The 17,314-nt window shown below is 42.4% G+C and overlaps 1 protein-coding gene across 3 annotated transcripts in view; it reads right to left on the reverse strand.

Moving 5' to 3' along the window:
- The window catches only part of LOC121404747, a 100,709-nt gene that overhangs the window by 33,528 nt on the left and 49,867 nt on the right, over positions 1–17,314 (reverse strand). Inside the window, exon 3 of one of the 3 annotated variants that reach the window (XR_005968180.1) lies at positions 14,216–14,356. The exons of the other annotated variants lie outside the window; for them this stretch is intronic. The gene's annotated coding sequence lies outside the window, so the exon portion shown is untranslated. Of the gene's footprint in view, positions 1–14,215; positions 14,357–17,314 lie in introns of those variants that run through there. 3 annotated transcript variants of the gene reach the window in all.

Here is a 17,314-nt window from a genome sequence, read left to right on the forward strand (position 1 = left end):
TCTGGCAGGAGGCCCCGGCACCGTTTTAGTGGGCCTCTCATTGTTAGCCCCGTTTTCTGGTCTGTCTTGAGAATAACCGGTTCTTTCTGGCTCTGGCTCTGGATCTCTGGGTGCTCTGGCTGCTCTGGGTGCTGGGTGCTCTGTTTATGACATTTTCTTGTAAGCCACGCACCTACAAGAGTCAAATTTATCTCTCGCTTATTGCGGAATGAAGTTGTTACAGTTTTTCCTTCCCCCTTCGCTTCGATTCGACTTGGATTCGATTTCAGTTGATTTCTGCTTCTCGAAGTTGAGTTGATTTTTGATTGTCACACAATTGTGACATGAAATGACGCAATGCACCGCGATAGTCCCCCTACACCACCTGCCCCTGCGATGGCCATCGATTGAGATACACGATATCCAAGGTTTTACCTGGTTTCCTTTCAGATTTGAAGAGAGAGAGAGAGAGAGATCTGAGGTATGGACAGTGGGAATATTGTTGGATGGGAATGGGAATTAGAAGGGTTTGTTGTGTGCTGAAGACATCAGCTATAGATTCACACGCTCAATTATCGATTAAAGAAACTTTCTTGGAGGAATTATCGATTTATTTTCGATTAATTATAACTTATTTATCTATTTATTTAATTATCGACTATTTAATCCAATTATCGATTCCTACGCCAAGTTATCGATAACAAAACGTCATTTTTGCCTTCCACAATCTTCAAATAAATCGCTGGCTAATCAAACAATTTCCCATCTAAACCCATAATTCGCTACCACTCTCAACCCTCCCCCGTACACCCTCACAATGGCTGTCAATGGAGCGACTTTATGAATTGTCTGGCATCTGAACCCTGGGCAGCCTTCCTTTAGGGTCCCAACATGGTAATCCAATTTGGCAGGGCAATCGCAGGCTTCCCGGAAATACCAAAAAGTTCCCAAATCGATTCATTAAAAGGGATCGATTTTTTGGGGGCTCAACAAAAGTGGAGAGAATAGAAATAAGAGCAAGACACAGACGTAAACCCATAATCAAATCACACACACACACACAAACACTGACATTCGCAGCATACAGTGAGTCAGAAAAGTTTTGCAGCTTGTGGTACGAAAGTAATTTTGTGGGCGTTTTTGTGAAGATTAGAGTTTGGGGCGAAGGCCCAACGACGTGCTTTGAATAGATCTTAGACTTCTCTCCTGCTCTCCTCTGAACTCTTCTCCTAAGACGAGACCTAAACATCTAAGCCAAATCAGAATCGATGTTGTGTGTTGTAGCTGTCCTTCTTCCTGTGTGCGTGCAAAAGGAGATTTCAAACGGTATGGAACGGAGTGAGTGAGAGGGACAGCCGACTGCCTGCCACTTGGGGGCACCTTTCACATCGCCTGCTGGTCGCACAACACCACACAGCAACACACGGGATACGGGACACGGGACATGGACACATGGCTCCACATCACATCTCTCTCTCTCTGTCTATCTTTCTCTCTCTGTCTCGCATCTTGTGTCTTGTGCTGTGCCCCAATATATGCATGAGGCGCACATAAATCAATGTCAACCATAATCATTTAAAATCAATCAAAATGCGAACGCTTTGACTGCAGAATTGCCTGGAATTGGTCGAACGTGGCTCCGGTGCCTGGCTCGCGAGGATGGAGTCTCGGACTCTCTCCGAGTACTCCTAAACCAATGCTCCTACCCATCCTCCTCCTGCACACACATACGATGTACATTAGCACGGTAGGCCCCCCCTCTGGCTGCCCTCCTCCTGCCGTATCAAACGTCTATGATCTCTTCGTGCAGTTGGTCAGAGGTTCTCTGGCTGGCTGGCCTCCTGTCGGTCGGTCTGTCTGTCTGTCTGTCTGCATGTCCTGTGTGTTGCCTGAAGTTTGAAGCGATTAGTGGCCTACAGCAATCTCTCTCTCTCCCTCTCTCTCTCTCTCTCACCCCCGCCTAAGCCTTCTCTTTCTCTATGTTTTTTTCTTGCTGTGGCTGTTTGCCCGTCAATTTTGTGCAGTTTTTACGCGTGTGTCTCAACCTGTCCGAAACGGCCTCAGTCAAGCGGCGACTGTTAGAAAATCACACACACGCGCATTACCATATCGAAAAACCCCACTGGCTAGAGGCCCCCCTACCACCGATGGACTGTGGCTGTGTCTGGCGCTGACTTTTGGATACGGGCTTTGGTTCGGGCTTTGGTCTGTGTGCGTCATGCATCCATCTAATGGTTGAGAGGCAGTCAAACAGTGGGCGGAATGTGCTTCTCTTTGGTAGGAGTTTTATGGGGGAATTCTGAAGAAGGGATAGAAATTGAGTTATCGGTAGTGTTGTGATCTATAATTTCTGTAAATTTCTATTGGCTTTTTTCAATAATTTTTTCTCAATCCTAAGTTAGAGATCAAATTTAAAACCATTTCTAACAGTGGACTATGGATATATCCATCCATAAATCACTATTTCGTATTAGTATCCCCTAAAAGCATTCGCTTTATTATTTTCTTATTTGCTAACATCTGTGGCAACAATCAATCATTTGCATATCATTTAACACGCCATATATATCTAATGCAACACTTTTTCTTCTTAGCTTTTATTTGGAAAAACTAGATTTTGGCACATCTACAGACTATATATAATCGTATTAAATTGAAATCTTTTTTGCATCCATTAATATCCACTATTTTGCCCCTGCTTTCCACTGTAAATCATTGCTGGAGCTGTTTTTTGTCCAGCGGGCATTTGCAATTTTTTGAAGTTTTGTACCGTTTTTCAGAGATGGATGGGGTGCCTGCCTGCCACATGCGAGTGGTGGTGGCTGCCACATGGCATCGAGTGGTATGGGGAGTGGTGTTTTTTGGGTGGGCTTCAATCTATCAGTAAATTGGCTTATCGACCCGATGACGCCATTCGTAAATGAATTCAATGCAGGCCCAATGGCATTCACTCACACAACGAGGCGTAAATTGTTACTAAATTATCGATAGATTCAGCGGATAGCGATAGCCCCGCAAGCAAATTAGAAGCGTACAAAGGCTTATATAAGTGCGCGCGTTTGCTGCTGCTTATCGTTATTCCCCATCTGCAGAGGTGGTTCTGGTTTCTGGTTTTAGCCCCTCCGCCCCGCCCAGCCCCACCACGCCCCGCTAAGCATCTGCCAGTCAATGTTCAATGCTGTGGCACCTGTCGACCTGTAAGTGAGTGTGTGTGCGAGTGTGTGAATGTTCGCATGAGTGTTTCAGTGTGTGTGTGGGTGAATATATATATCGTGTGAACTTCTGCATATGTTAATGTTTGGTTCGATTCCCTCTCTGGCTCGACGCCATCTTCTACCATTTATTTTGCTCCCCTCTCTAATTTGTTTTTGGTATTTTTGGAGTGTTCTTCCACCATCAATTTGCTCTTGATTCCTTTTTTTCATTGCTCCAATATAAAGTTTCTTTATTTCTCTCTTCACTTTTTCTTAGCTTTTTTATTTTTCTCTCTATTAATTTGCTTTAGATTTTGTGTTTTTTTTAGGGCACCTAAACCATGAAGTTCCACAATGTTTCTTCTCCCCTTTAATGCGAGTTTAGTTATGCTTTTTCTTTATTTTTTGCCCTTCGAAAATTACAGTGCAGACGGTCAGTATATTCACCATAAGTTATCACTATTTTTCTCTCACTGTTCTGAATAATTTAACTCCAAGAAATTCTTGGAGTTTACCTTTTATTTTTACCCCGTTTACCTTTGGGCCCCGACAGAAACCTTTGTGGCTTTGTTTTGGTTTTGGTTTTGCTTTGGTTTCATGGCGGGACGGCTTTCATAATAATAATGGCAATAAATCATAAGAAATTGCACCTTTCATTCAAGAGTTGGAGGTGGAGCTTTGCCTCCCCCTCTCTTCCTGTTTCTGGCTGCAATTTTTGGAGCTCTAAAAGTGTTGGAAATATCTCTAAAAATATAATATTTTCGAGCATTGTTTTGTGGCGCTTAAAGCGTATCATCGCCTTCAAATTCTATTTTTGTGACATTCCCCCCAAAAAAAACTTTTGTTCCCTCCAAAATTTTTGGTTTTGGCTCAAATAATTTTTGGTTAACGCGTGTTTTGTGAGGGGGGAGGCCAGGCCCCTCTGTGCTGTTATTCCTTTTGTATTTTTGCGTGTTTTGAATACAATTTTATGCGTTGTGCAGTTGACATGACATGTGCGTGCAAACATTTTTCATTCCTATATTTCGTATTCGTATGCCATGTTTGTATTTCAAAATAAATTCGTAATTAAATACACAAACAAACGGAACAGCGAACGAGCGAAACGAACAACAAAAAGTCAGGCAGCAGGGCAGAAGGCAGCAGCAGAAGCAGCATTATTATGCTCCAAATTGAGTTTTATTTCCGTGGCCCATATGTTTGCCCACCACCATCAAAAGGATAAGGATCTTGCAGCACTAATTACAGGACTCTCTCTACGTTCATTCATAATCAGGATACAGGATACAGCGCGCATTCTTGGGGCAAGAATTCCATTGCGTGAGGAAATGTCGCCTTTTGGGTTTTTGCTTTAATTGTGGTAGAATTTAGATGGAAGTTAAGACAGGAGGACGGCATGATATATGGGTGTTGTAGGCATTTTAAGTGGATTTTTGATTGGTTTTTATACTGAAATCATTTTAGAATATATTTCCCAAACGTATATGTTTCTTTTGATCCAAAAGAACATGCCTCAATAATCTCAAAAAAGCTTTCCAAAATCTTTTCCCATTTTCCATAAGATAATTCCCAAATAATTCCTTCTAAATATTATCTTAGATTATATTCCATTTGACAAATAATCTTCAAGGTGGGGCTTATTTATGACAATCTTTGTGTCAAAAAACAAACAAAAAGTATGTAAAATATATGGAAAATATATAGAAAATTTTCAGGTTTATTATCTCTCATGAAAATCTTCCCATTCTGCTGCCAAATCAGCCATCAACGCCTTTTAGACCGCTGCCAAACGGTTTATATTTTATTTTAACAAAAAAAAGGAAGCCCACTTTTAATTATGACAAGAGCCACCATTCGGTTGACAGTTTTAGCGCTTAAAAACTGTCACTTTTCGGTTGAAAAAAACTGATGTTTATTTGAAAGAAAAGATATAAGGAAATCTACTCAAATATTTTAAGTGTTTTGCAACATGTTTACGAGACAGCAGACAGCGGCACACATATTTATAAAGACTTTTCGGTTGGAAAGCTCTGTCTTAAAAAAAAAATAAAAAGGGACTGCTGGGCGATTGATTTATGGCCACAAATTGAGGAGCAACCCCCACTAAAAGACCCCGAAAAAAAAAATGATTGGAAAGGTACCCCAGCCGACGCCAGTCTGCAGCTTGATTTCCATTCCGTGCAACTTCTTCGGGGCAGCCAGTTGTGGCAGCTGCAGGAAACGGGAACACATGGAACTAATTTTTAATAATTATTTCATTTAAAAATTGTTTTTAAATGCCGCGAGGCTTAACCCTAAAAAGCCTCCACCACCACCACAAAACCCCTGAACCCCTGAACCTTGAAATATTTCTATTGCTTGAATAAATTAAACAAAAAATATTCATTAAAATTTCATATATTTTGTACACGTTTTTCAATGACCTTGTTCCCCTCTTTCCAACCTCTCTTTCCTCCGTTTCTCCTTCCACTTTTTGTGTATTTTTTTCTATAGACTAAAGTTTTTCTTTTGTTTTATTTTTTGTGCTAATTAGTTGAAAATTTCTATTGTTTGTTAATTAATTATGTGACACGCTTATCTGGCGCTGAAGACCAAAATGGTAACCTTTCAACTTCCGATCTTTTGAACCCCACAGGCCACGCCTGCTTTTTGTGGGACAATTAAAATCGAATAAGCAACCGATTCTCATGTAATTCACTTAGCCAAAAGAAGGAAAGGCAGCAGCACCAGCAGCACCAGCAGCACCAGCAGCAACTGCAGAGAGAGGCAGAGGTTTAGGCCATAAAATCCATTTAACTGCCGCTTAAAGAACAACGGCGTGGGGCGTGGGGTATGGAGTTCGTTTTGGTTCTTGTGGGTCGTGCCTCCAAAAGCCATCTGTGGTGCGGCATGATGGCAAAATAATTGCCTTTTTATGACCTCATAAAATTAGATACAAATCGCTTTGTCGACGTTTATCTTTTGGTCGTCTGCCATTGCTCCATCTCCATCTTCCATTCGCTCCCTTTTTCTGCAGATACTTCTACCATTTCTCAGGGCCCTGCCAACTCTGCTTTAATTCGCCCTGGCTCTGGCCCTGGCCCTGCCAACTGGTTAAGTAAATAATTTAACGCCTTTTCATGTTTTACGAGTGGATGAATGGCTCTGTGGTGTGTGTGGCAATTATCAAGTGTTCACTGTGGTTAGTTTTACGACCTTGACGGAGTGGTTGTGGACGGCTCTCCCTATATTTCTGTGTGGAGTGGTTCTCTCTCTTATCCGTTTAGACAGGGATTTAAGGTTTGAATTTGGATCTGGTTTTTGGGCATTTTTATTGTTTCATGATGGCTTCCTCTTAGGGGGAGGAGTTTGGCAGATGATTCGGGAATTCGGGAGATGGTTAGATTATGTGGGATATGTTCCATCGTTAAATGATAGAATCTGATGGTAGATAATGGGGGGTACTGTGATTGTTTTCATGCTTTTTATTCAGTCATAAAATACACATGTTGCTTTTTGGTTTGACAAAGAAGGAAAAGTGGAGGAAAAATGAGGGAAAAGTCAAAAGTTCGCCGGGAAATTATTATTATATTATTCATTAAATTATTGGATTTTTATTGGATTTTTTGTTTAAATTACTTATTTTTTTCAATTTATATTATTTAAGCCCCTCTCTACGTACGCCTCTTTACAGCTCAAGCCTCTTTTCTGCCCTTCTCTTTAGCGTATTTTGGTGTACACGAAAAATGCTCTATCGCAGCTGGAGGGCAGAGGAACACGATGAGGCAACAGTCAAAGGACCCAGGGACACATCCTTTGTGCCACAAAAGGTAGAAACCGCAAAAGGCGAGAAAGGGGAAATACTGCGGTGGCTTGCAATTTCGAAATGAAAACTTCTTCGTTTTTTTTTTTTTGGCATACATGAAAGAATATGAGGGAAAATGATTACCAAAATCCCCACCAAAATATATGCAAAAAAAAAAATCAAGTAAAAATAAAGAATTTCCTGGTGGATTCTTGAGCGGATCCCGTGAGAAGGATATCCAGGGTTTTTTTTGGTTAAAGGTGTCAGAACTTTAATTTCCGCCATGAATGAAGGGGTTCTCCTCCCCCATCGAACGGCAGGAGGCAGCCCACGAAAAGCTGAATTTTCCAGCGAAAGCAGGCGACAGGAGCAGAAGCAGAAGCAGGCGGAAGCCCTCCCCCAATCAAAAACAGGACGCAAAAAAAAACCCCTTACATGTTCACTTTGTATGTAAATCATCGCAGAGAGCGAGGGAGAGAGCAACAAGAGCAGGATGCGGACGCTGCAGGAGGATGCACGACCAGGAGCAGGAGTAACATTCGCTGTCCACGGAAGCGCCATCGCCATAGGTGGGCCCAAACGGAACGACCGCAGAGGGCGCCCCGTAAAAGCTTTTTGTGTCAACGCCATCAACACGCTGAAATCAATTCAAATGCCAGGAGGACGAAGGATCCCCGGACCCCCCCAACCACCCAGCGAACGTCTGCTCCTGGCATTGTTGTTGATGTCCTCTCGATGGTGTCTCTGTGCCTGGTGCTTGAAGAGGTCCTGTGGACAACGAGTAATGGCTAGTGGCAGGAGAAGAAGGACACTCTGTTGTACGCTGCAGCTTCCACACCAGAAGCAGAAGCAAACTTTCACCTACGCGTTTGACTGCACAGCAGGAGAGCAGCGCCACAGCGCCCAGTGCCACAACAAGGGGCACAGACAGGCAAAGAGAAGGAGATGCAAACAGAAAGAGAGGAGAGGAGGAGAGTGAAAGAGATGCCATGCCATCGAGCAAGTGTCAATAGCAAAAGCATCGCTGGGGAATTATGAAATATTTTATTAAAACCGAAAGGCAAATGAAGGAGGGGGAGGGCCACATGCCACAATGCCACAAAGGATGGCTGAAGCAAGGGGCAGTGTAAACGCCAGAAGAAAGCAAAGGATGTGGCCAGAGGAAAGGCAAAAGGATGTGGCCAGGGGAAATGCAAGAGAGAGGGGGGTAGAGTTGCAAATGGTAGAGGGAAATGAATGAGAGAGATGAAGATGGAAAGGGAACACGAGAGTGAAGGAAGAGATCTCTGCATTTGGAGTTTGAGAAGAAAAAGCTTCCACTGGGGGTTCGCTGGGTCCCCCTTCCTGTAAGAGGGTTGCAAATTTCTCTCGTAATTGTTTCATAAATGGCAGCACACATGAAAGATGTAGACTTCAAAGTGGAAAAAGGCTAAAAAATCGCAGATTAAAATATATTTTTTAACACAAATTTGGAGGTCTGTTCTTGCCCTGATCTCTAAGTTTTTTCTTAAGAATTTAGTTAGCTTGTGGATGGTATAGCTGCTAGTTTTAGTTCCTACGAACTTTCATTATTTTGAAACTTAATTTTCATCTAATTTTCCTGCTCTTTAAGGCTAACTTTCATTCCTGAAGTTTTCCTCCCATTTATTTGTGCTTTCAATTTTCATTTTCATTTAGCAAATTCTCCGAGTTTTCCTCTCGCTCTCCTTCTGTCAAACTGTAATCTGTATGGAAATTTCAAGTAATTTTCCCTTTTACCAAACATTTGATTAAATTCCTTTGGACAAGGACCTCCATCCACTGCTCGTTGGTTGGAGGGGGACAGCGCATTTCCATGTCATTTTCATTTTCCTGCTTCTGCAATTTACACAAAATTAAATTCGAAAAATGTCCTCTGTTGTCTTTTGCACATCGAAGGAGGTCCTTCAATGGCAGGAAGGGCGGATGAACAGAGGATGGGAGGAGGAGGAGTGTGTTGGAAGTGTTGCTACAACAGGCAATAAATGAAAAAATTCCAATGCAACGTTTGAAGTTTATTGGCCATAAATAAGGGGTCTTCAATCCTCCAGCCCCCCACAGGACACTCGGACTACAAGGACTGCAACAACAGGACGACAGAGGAACAGCGACAGCGATTGACAATTTGATTAAAAAACAGAGCGAGAATTGCATGCAGTAACAGAGGAGGAGGCTGCACTTTACATTGGGGATCCCCATGCAGATCCCTACCTTTACATTTTTCCAGCCACGTTTCCAGCCCCTATTGCACCTATTTTCCCAACTGAACTGAACCTCACATTTTACTCCACTTGATTTTCCGCTCATTAAAGTGAAAGTTTTAATCGTGAATTTAATATCAGAATAACAGTCAAAAAGCATTCATCCGTTTGGAGTAATTGTTGCTAATGAATGAAGACAGAGAGAGGGAAGGTTGTTGTGGGACATGGCTGTGGGGGGGCAGCATATTTAAGTGGCTAATTTCAATGGCTGGAAATGTCCTGTTGGAATGTCCTGCAACGACCAGAGGGACGCCAATGTCCAAATGACAAATGAAATTGCAGCCGCTGCACAAAATGCAAATGAAATGTGAAATGCAATGCCACATAGAGGGAGAGAGAGAGAGAGAGAGAGAGAGAGGTATTGTGGCTGCCACAGAGGATGCCACACGTTACAAGGACAATGTGTGAACACAAATGCAACTTCTGTTTGTGTGTGTCTGTGTGTGGGTGTTGCATGTGCATTTTCATGTGCGGTTGGTGCATGAGTGAAATGTCTGTCCTGTCGTTTTCTGTTTTACAAATTTCCGCATTTATTGCCACTGACAAAATATGATACGAGTGGGAGAACGAGAAATTAATATTATTGATTAAATAATTGAATTTGGCATTTGGCCAACATGAATTATAACTGCAACTGACTGCCTGCCTCCATCCTTCCAGAGTCCCCCCGTCCCACCATATTGCTCTCCTTCATGTCCCCTCCCGACCACCCTCTATTTGTATCTGACATTTCGGGTTTTGCATTTTGTGAAAATTGGCGTTGACATTCGTTCAGCCGGAGAGGGCTGTTTGTTTGGGTTTTTGCTAGAGATTTGAATGAATGATAGATTGTCAATCAATGGGCATTAATTTGTGCATATTTTTGGTATTTTATGGATTTATTGTTGGATTTTTTCGGGTTTAGTGGAGTCAGAAATATGAGATATGAAAGATAGATAGGCGATTGACAAACAGACACTCTAAACGAAAGTAATTTTCAAGTTAAATAATAAAATTTCTTCAGTGATTAAAAAACAAGAAAATACAACGAAATTATTAATACAAAATTGTTGAAAATTCACTGAAAATATTTCAATTTCCGTCTTGTTTTATATGCAAAATTCATGCACATTTTCCAACCACAAAAACACACATTTTATGTACTCAAAGAAACCACATTGTCCAGCCCAAAGAAACCACATATTTCCATACATATTTCCCAAAAAAGAAAACCCCAAAAATATGCATAAAGAAAAACTACAGCCATATGTACAACAAATGATCGAAAAGAAGGAAGGAAAAATTATAATTTGCATAACAAATTGCCAAAAATTCTCACCCAAACAAAAAAAAGGCAAAAGATACTTTAAGAAGTCATAAAGATGATCATTAACCTAATTACCATAAGTATAAGGCGTTTAATGCTAATGACCATCATGAAGCATTGACCTTGCAACAGTTTAGCGACCGCACACAAACACACACACAAATAACTATATGCCTACGTGCTACGCCTCTTGCTAGGAGAATGTGCGCCCTGGCCACTCTGTGAGGATTAAGGCTCATAAATCTAGGGTATGGAAATCGCTTGCACTTTCCATTGACCTTCGACCTTTGGCATTGCATAAGATTACAGAAGAACAAAAGTCAGTCCAAGATACATCGAATGTTACCGAAATGTCCTTCGTTTTGGCCTTGTTTTTATGCGCTGCTTGAAAGTGGAACTAAAGAAAGAGGATCCGATGCGATCCGTGTGCATTGCATAAGGATATTGTCCTTGTTTCATTCTTCCTCGCCGTGAGGATCGAAATGTTTTGCCTATTCAAAATTGCTGCTTCAAAATTCGTACAGAAAAACAAAGCAGAAAACTTTCTCTTTTTTTGCAGCAGGAGTCCATTTGTCTCAGGACTCCGTCGGGGCGACTTTCGCCTGTTGTTGATCCTTTTGTGCAGCATCCTTTTGGTAGAAACAGGTTGCTGTTGTCCTGTGGCTCAAAAGGCAGTGGAAAAGAGTAAGATGCAGCGAGAGACAAAGAGAGAAAGAGAGAGATCACTCAGTGCGAGTCCTGCGAAGATGGATTGTGTGTAAAAATCCTTTCAAATGATTTGTTTACCAACACACAAGGCACTGCCACTGCGCTCTCTCCTTGTGGATTTTCCTTTGCTTCTCCTGTATTTTTTTTTCGCTTGATTTTCTTCTTCTCTTGCTTTTCCTTGACCTGCTGCCTGCTGGTGGTACCTCCTGCTTTTCTGCCTCATGCCTCATGGTGTGGTGCCTCTGCTGCCTCCTGCTTCTTATCCACTTCTGGCAGCTGTTGCATTTTCCACGCATTTATCAGTCGAATGTCCATGTCCTCCAACATCCACATCCTCATCAACACGGATGGCTCTTTCTCCTCCCTTCTCTCTCTCTCACTCTTTCTCCCTCTCTGTGACTCAGTGGCTCTGTGGCACCATATTTCAATGTTCGTGACTCCGATATTTCCCCCGTTTTCGTCTTCATTTCGCACGCTTTTATTTGTTATTTTTCTTGCGATTTAATTTTTATTACAGTATGCGGTCTTTGGTCAATCGTTTGCTCCCCCCGCCCCACAAACTGCTTCCTTGAACATCACCTTCGCTCTTTTGGTTTATCGACAAACACTTTAGCCACGAAGAAAACGTACAAAAAATACATCAAGGAACACACCAGCCACCCCAGCCATGTCCATGGACTTAGACGATGGCTCCCAAAACAAGGGCGTAGTGCGGCACAGGGTGAATAATTAAAATATATCAATAGAATAAACAAAATTAATATAAATAAAATTTAAAATATATTAAATAAAATTTAAAATATATTAAAGTAAAATTTAAAAATATAAAAACTAATAAAAATCAAATTTTAAATTGCAAAAAAAAATTTAGAAAGTAAAGAAAAATAAAATTGTAAGATAAATAATTTTTTGAGCAGATAATTAATATTCATTTTAAATAAATAAATAAATTTGTTAGTTTTCGAACATAAACGTACGAGTATCATCTTCCCCCTTTCCTGTCTACACCTCTGTTCCAGTTTCTGTCTGCTGTTTCTGTTGCTGCCCCGCATATGGTGTTTCCTTCTTTTGGTCTCTGTTATTTTTTCTTTTTTGGGGTCTGCAAAGTGAAAACATGTTTGTGCCACCAACCACTCCACTCGACGTAGATCCACCATGCAACCAGCGCAGCAGAGAGCTCTGCTCTCAAACAGCGTACCCGTTAGTTCGTCTGTGGATGGATATTGTCGCTACGTGTGGACTGGTTTTCCTCATGGTTGGATGGGGGGAGGGGGGACTCCCGGACCAAAAGGTTCAATCAACATTTGTGTTAAGAGGAGGCTCTCCTCTTCTGCCACGGGGTTGCACTTGGGGCACCTGCCTGTCGTTGCTTATTAAAAAACGAAAGAGATATACAGAGATGCAGATGCAGAGGCTGCAAGAGGAGCCATGCCCCATGTATGCCCCATGATCCACACCTAATCGCTCCACTTGTCACTCGTGTCTACGTTTTGTACAGCCGCCGTCCTCCTGCCTCATCCACCTGTACCCTGTCCAGTGCCTTCTCCTTCCTCTCCCCCTGTATGCCAATTGGAGCCTCCAATCCATGGCCTCCTCCATAGCTCATAATGCTGCTGCTGTGGCGGCACAATCTTCAATTCATTTACATTTTTATTCACGCAGATTAGGCGGCCAGGTATCGGGGCAATGTCATCTGCTTTGTGCCCTGCTAAGAGCTGGGCTCTGGCATCCTCCCAGCCACAAGGATGGGGCACTGTGGCATCACCTTCGTACCGCAAAAAACTGTTTGCAATGTCGCAAATTTTTATCGCACGTCTACAAGAAATTCAACGCGTGCAACATTCCGACGGGGCGCATTCAAGATGTGCAGGCATCACAGTGCAGCCCAAAAAAAGGCAAAGGAACTGTGGGAAGGAACAGTGAGGCCACCGATGAAAGTTACTGCATTACGCGTGGCTCCTATAAATATTGAATTATGAAAACACAAAGAAAACTTAATTTCTGTAGCCAAAAATTGCTAAAATTTGCACTCAAAAATGCCTCAAGGATTCCCCTTTCTTCTTTTAGACAAATTTTTCCCATACATTTTCTTCATTTTATCCCATGGTAAAGGCACTCGCTTGCACACCGTACATCTGTCTGTCTATTTGTTGGTTCCTCCCCCCTGTGCCACAGTGCCACAGAGAACCAATGCCAATGCCAGACGGAGTTCCTTTTGGCAGCATGCCCTGGAAGATGCTTTTGAGGCTGCTCTGCTGACTGCTGCCTGCCTGCCTCTCATGCCTGCCTGCTGCTAGTTCGAAGCATCGACATTTCTTGCTGTTTGATTGCATTCGAAGAAGAGAAGCAGAGAAGTTGCACCTTCGACTGGGACTCCATCTGTGGCTGCCACATTGCCAATGCGAGATTGCAACGTTTCGTTTTGTGGCTCTGTGTCTGGGCATTTCTTTTGCTGCAGCACCAGCAGCAGAGGGAAAATAAAGATGTTAAACGTTTTGCTGATTCGTGTTTTATGAACTCAATTTCAATTTATAATCTGTGTTGCCACTCAATGGACGATGGCTGTGGCAGGACAGACTCTGACTGTGGCAGGACTGGCTCTGACTCTGACCATAAATGTGGCTCTGACTCTTCCTTTGAGTCCCTCTGCTAAGGAGAACTTTGCTGCGTTTTATCGCCTGGAAATACACGTGCAATTGGCGGACAAACCTTATCCCTCATGTGCCCCGATCCCTGTGTGCCGTCGCACCATCGCTCGTCCGCCTCGTCTGTGCTGCTGCTGTCACTCTATCTTTTGGGGGTTACTTAAGTTAGCTCTCAGCTACGATTCTGCTGCAATTTTAATGTTGACAGAAATCAGATATAGCCACAGCTTCGAGTGGAATGCCTGCTGCCTGCATTTAAGGTATTTGAAATGTATCCATCCCCACCACACGCCTCCTATGCATTCTCCTACCTCCTACCTCTTCTTGTGGCATGCACAGAGACAGAGCGAGGAGATGCCATCACACAGGTGTCTCGTTCTGCTCCTCTGGCCTGTATGTCGCCTCCTCCTCTGTGGCTGTGTGGCTCTGTGGCTGTGGAAAATGTCTGTTTGCGTGTTTACCTGCAATGACACAAGAGGTGAGCATAGAGAGGAAATTAGTTCAATTTGTTAGATGCATAACTAAGAGAGATTCTCATATTTGTAATGGGACAGGGAAATCATGGTAGAAGAGGATTGAAAAGTGGGTTAAATGCTGGCTTAAAATGGGGCTTAGGCAGAGATTTGAGCATAGATATTGTTAGAGTTGATTTGGGAATAGTTTGGAAAATCAATGGAAATCTATGGGAGACTTTCCTTAAATGAAAGGTCTACAATTGCTATATTTTACATATATTTTCCTATATATTCCCCTAGGCACTTCCCCTTGTAAATATCCCACACTATCACTTTCCATATTGGCTCCCCTTTGTTCCATAATTTCTCTATAATTCTCCCAATTAAAATTCGAATATTTCAAGCCCCAAAAATGTAAAAATTTTCCCCTTAAGAAAAGACAGAAAATGTTGCCTCAATCTGCCTTCTCTAAATAACTGTGGAAATCATATTTCACAGACGAGAAATCATTCCAATTAAGTGCAACATGTATTTTAGTGGCGCCAACAATGGATGCCCTCTCTGGGGATGACCTTTGACTTTCCTTTCCCTCCCCTCTTTATCTCGCAAGGAAAAGTGTCTGCCCCACAAGGAAAAGTCTGTCGTGGAGAGTCTGATGTGGCAGTGCTAAGAGGCATCGTTTGGAAGATATAATTTCCCCACAAGCAGCCATGTAATATCCTGTTAAAGGAAGCCAAGTCACACACATGTGCATATAAGGATATGTTGCTGTGGAATATGTATCTCTGTCCTTATTCCTTTGACACTTGCCAACAATCTGCAGACATCTTCATGCTGCCGCAAAAACTATGATTAAATTTCCCTCATAATGGAATTATCTTTCAGCAAATCGGGAATCCGAAGAGGAATTACTTGGGATGAATTTGTATAGTTCGTGGGAGGCGTGGCACCTGGATTAAAATAATTACTGGGGCTATTTTTTTGGTGGTTGTTTTCTAACATCATCTCTCTCTATCTCTTTCTCTCTCTCTCTTTCTCTCTTTGGTACTCTGCCACTGTCATCTCTTTCCCACTGCTGTGTCTTCCTATTGACGCCATTGACGACGCCTGACATTTACATTGATTTATGCTCCCCTTTTTGGGTGTAATTTTTTTTAACTGAAATCTTATCCATCAAATGGGTTCGACCTTTTTTTCTCTTAGATGGGGGGAGTGGTAGGATTTTGCTTCTAATGCATATTATTTTTAAGGACAATTAGTTAATTGAGTGGCTTATCCAAAGGACATTTCCTGTTTTCCCTTTTTCTTAATTACAAGTATTTCTAGGGTGCGTATTGTGGGTGTGAAAATCCTTGTCTTATCAAAAGAGACATTTACCTGTTATTCCCTTAGGGGTAAAACCGTATGGTAACATTTACCTCCATTTCGGAGTAAAATACTCTACGCAAAAGCTCTCTTCCCTCTGTATCTTCCCTTGTTCCACTTTGTTCCATTTCTTGCCTATGTTGACCACTGACCGATCCCGTTTTTATCGCCTACCTGCCCATACATATATCAAACCACCCCCCACCCCCTTTATATGCAGCTCCGTTCCCCGTCTTCCATTCCATTTTCAATCCCGTTTTGGCTCATCCAAGGAGAGAGAGGAAGAGAAAGGGAGAGAGTACGTCGATTGCGGTAAATGCAGCACATCCGATGCCCGCTGACGCTTCAAGAACGGGAAGAAGGGGAATGTTTCAGTGGGGAGGGAGCGTGTATTTTGCACCCTCCTCGTGCCGATGAGGAAAAGTGTGTAATGAATTATTACCCTCTGATAAAAGTGCATGTCGTGTTTTTTTTCTCTTTCATTCTCTTTTTTTGTGTTTTTTCTGACTGCCGTTTCATTGAATGTTGGAAATGGTCTTTAAAAAATGGGCATTTATTTAAAGTGTTTTCTAAATTAAATGTGGAATGAAATTTTGAAAAAAAATAATAGAGCGAATATGGATAGGAATACGGGTTAACCCCCCTAAAAGTAGAAGAAAAGTAGAGGAAAGTGAAGCTTGGGATGACCTTTTTTTTAAGTCTACATTCTGCAGTTAAATGAATTTTATTTAACTGCAATCATTCAACAAAATTTTACAACAAAATAGAAATACTAGAAATACTGGAAATCCTTTTCTTTCACAGAATCTCCAGAGCCTCTCTCTTTCAGAGATCACGCTTAATCCTCTCCGTTTTTTAATTTTTCCCATCAGTCGTACTCCCCTTTACCATCTCCCATTCTATCTCTCAGACTCCATTCTTCCTGCGTCTCCCCCTCTTCCTTGTTTCCTTCATTTGCTAATCACTTGCAACATTCACCGCTTCAGGGTCTAGACAAACACTTCAATTAGAATCGAAATCCAAACCGCATGAACCCCCAGCCAATCCCCCCACCGCCCTCCCAACCCATCCCAAGCATGGCTAGCCTTTGGCTCTTTTTTTGTGGCACACAAATGAATTCATTTTGTTGCTGCTGCGGAATCATCATCGATGAATCAGACAAAACCAGCAAATGGGAGGCGTGGCTGCTGCAACAAATGTAAAAACTAAAAAAACTAAAAAAGAGAAGGCGGCCGGGCAGGGCAGGGCAGGGCAGGGCAGGGCAGACGTTAAATAAAAATGTGAACCGAGAAACAGAGAAACGCAGCCAAGCAAATGGACAAACGATGCTGCTGCACCTACAACAGATGGGGAGATGGGATGTTGAATACTTATGTTGCATGCAGCTGAGAACCGGCTACAAGTTTTTTGGGATTAAGTTGTGAATCGTGATCTTCGATGTGGCAAGGTGGCAAAGAGCGGAGTGCGAGTGCGAGTGCGCGTGGAGCTGCGAGTCTGCAAACAGTCGAAGGTGAAGTAAAGTCTTTGGAGTCGCATCTCTACTCTGCGCGCGCCTGCGGTGATTAATCCAATGGAAGGTGCACTTCCAAGTGCAACTCC

This window comes from Drosophila obscura, unplaced genomic scaffold, assembly GCF_018151105.1.
Source record: "Drosophila obscura isolate BZ-5 IFL unplaced genomic scaffold, ASM1815110v1 contig_4, whole genome shotgun sequence".
NCBI classification, from domain to species: domain Eukaryota; kingdom Metazoa; phylum Arthropoda; class Insecta; order Diptera; family Drosophilidae; genus Drosophila; species Drosophila obscura.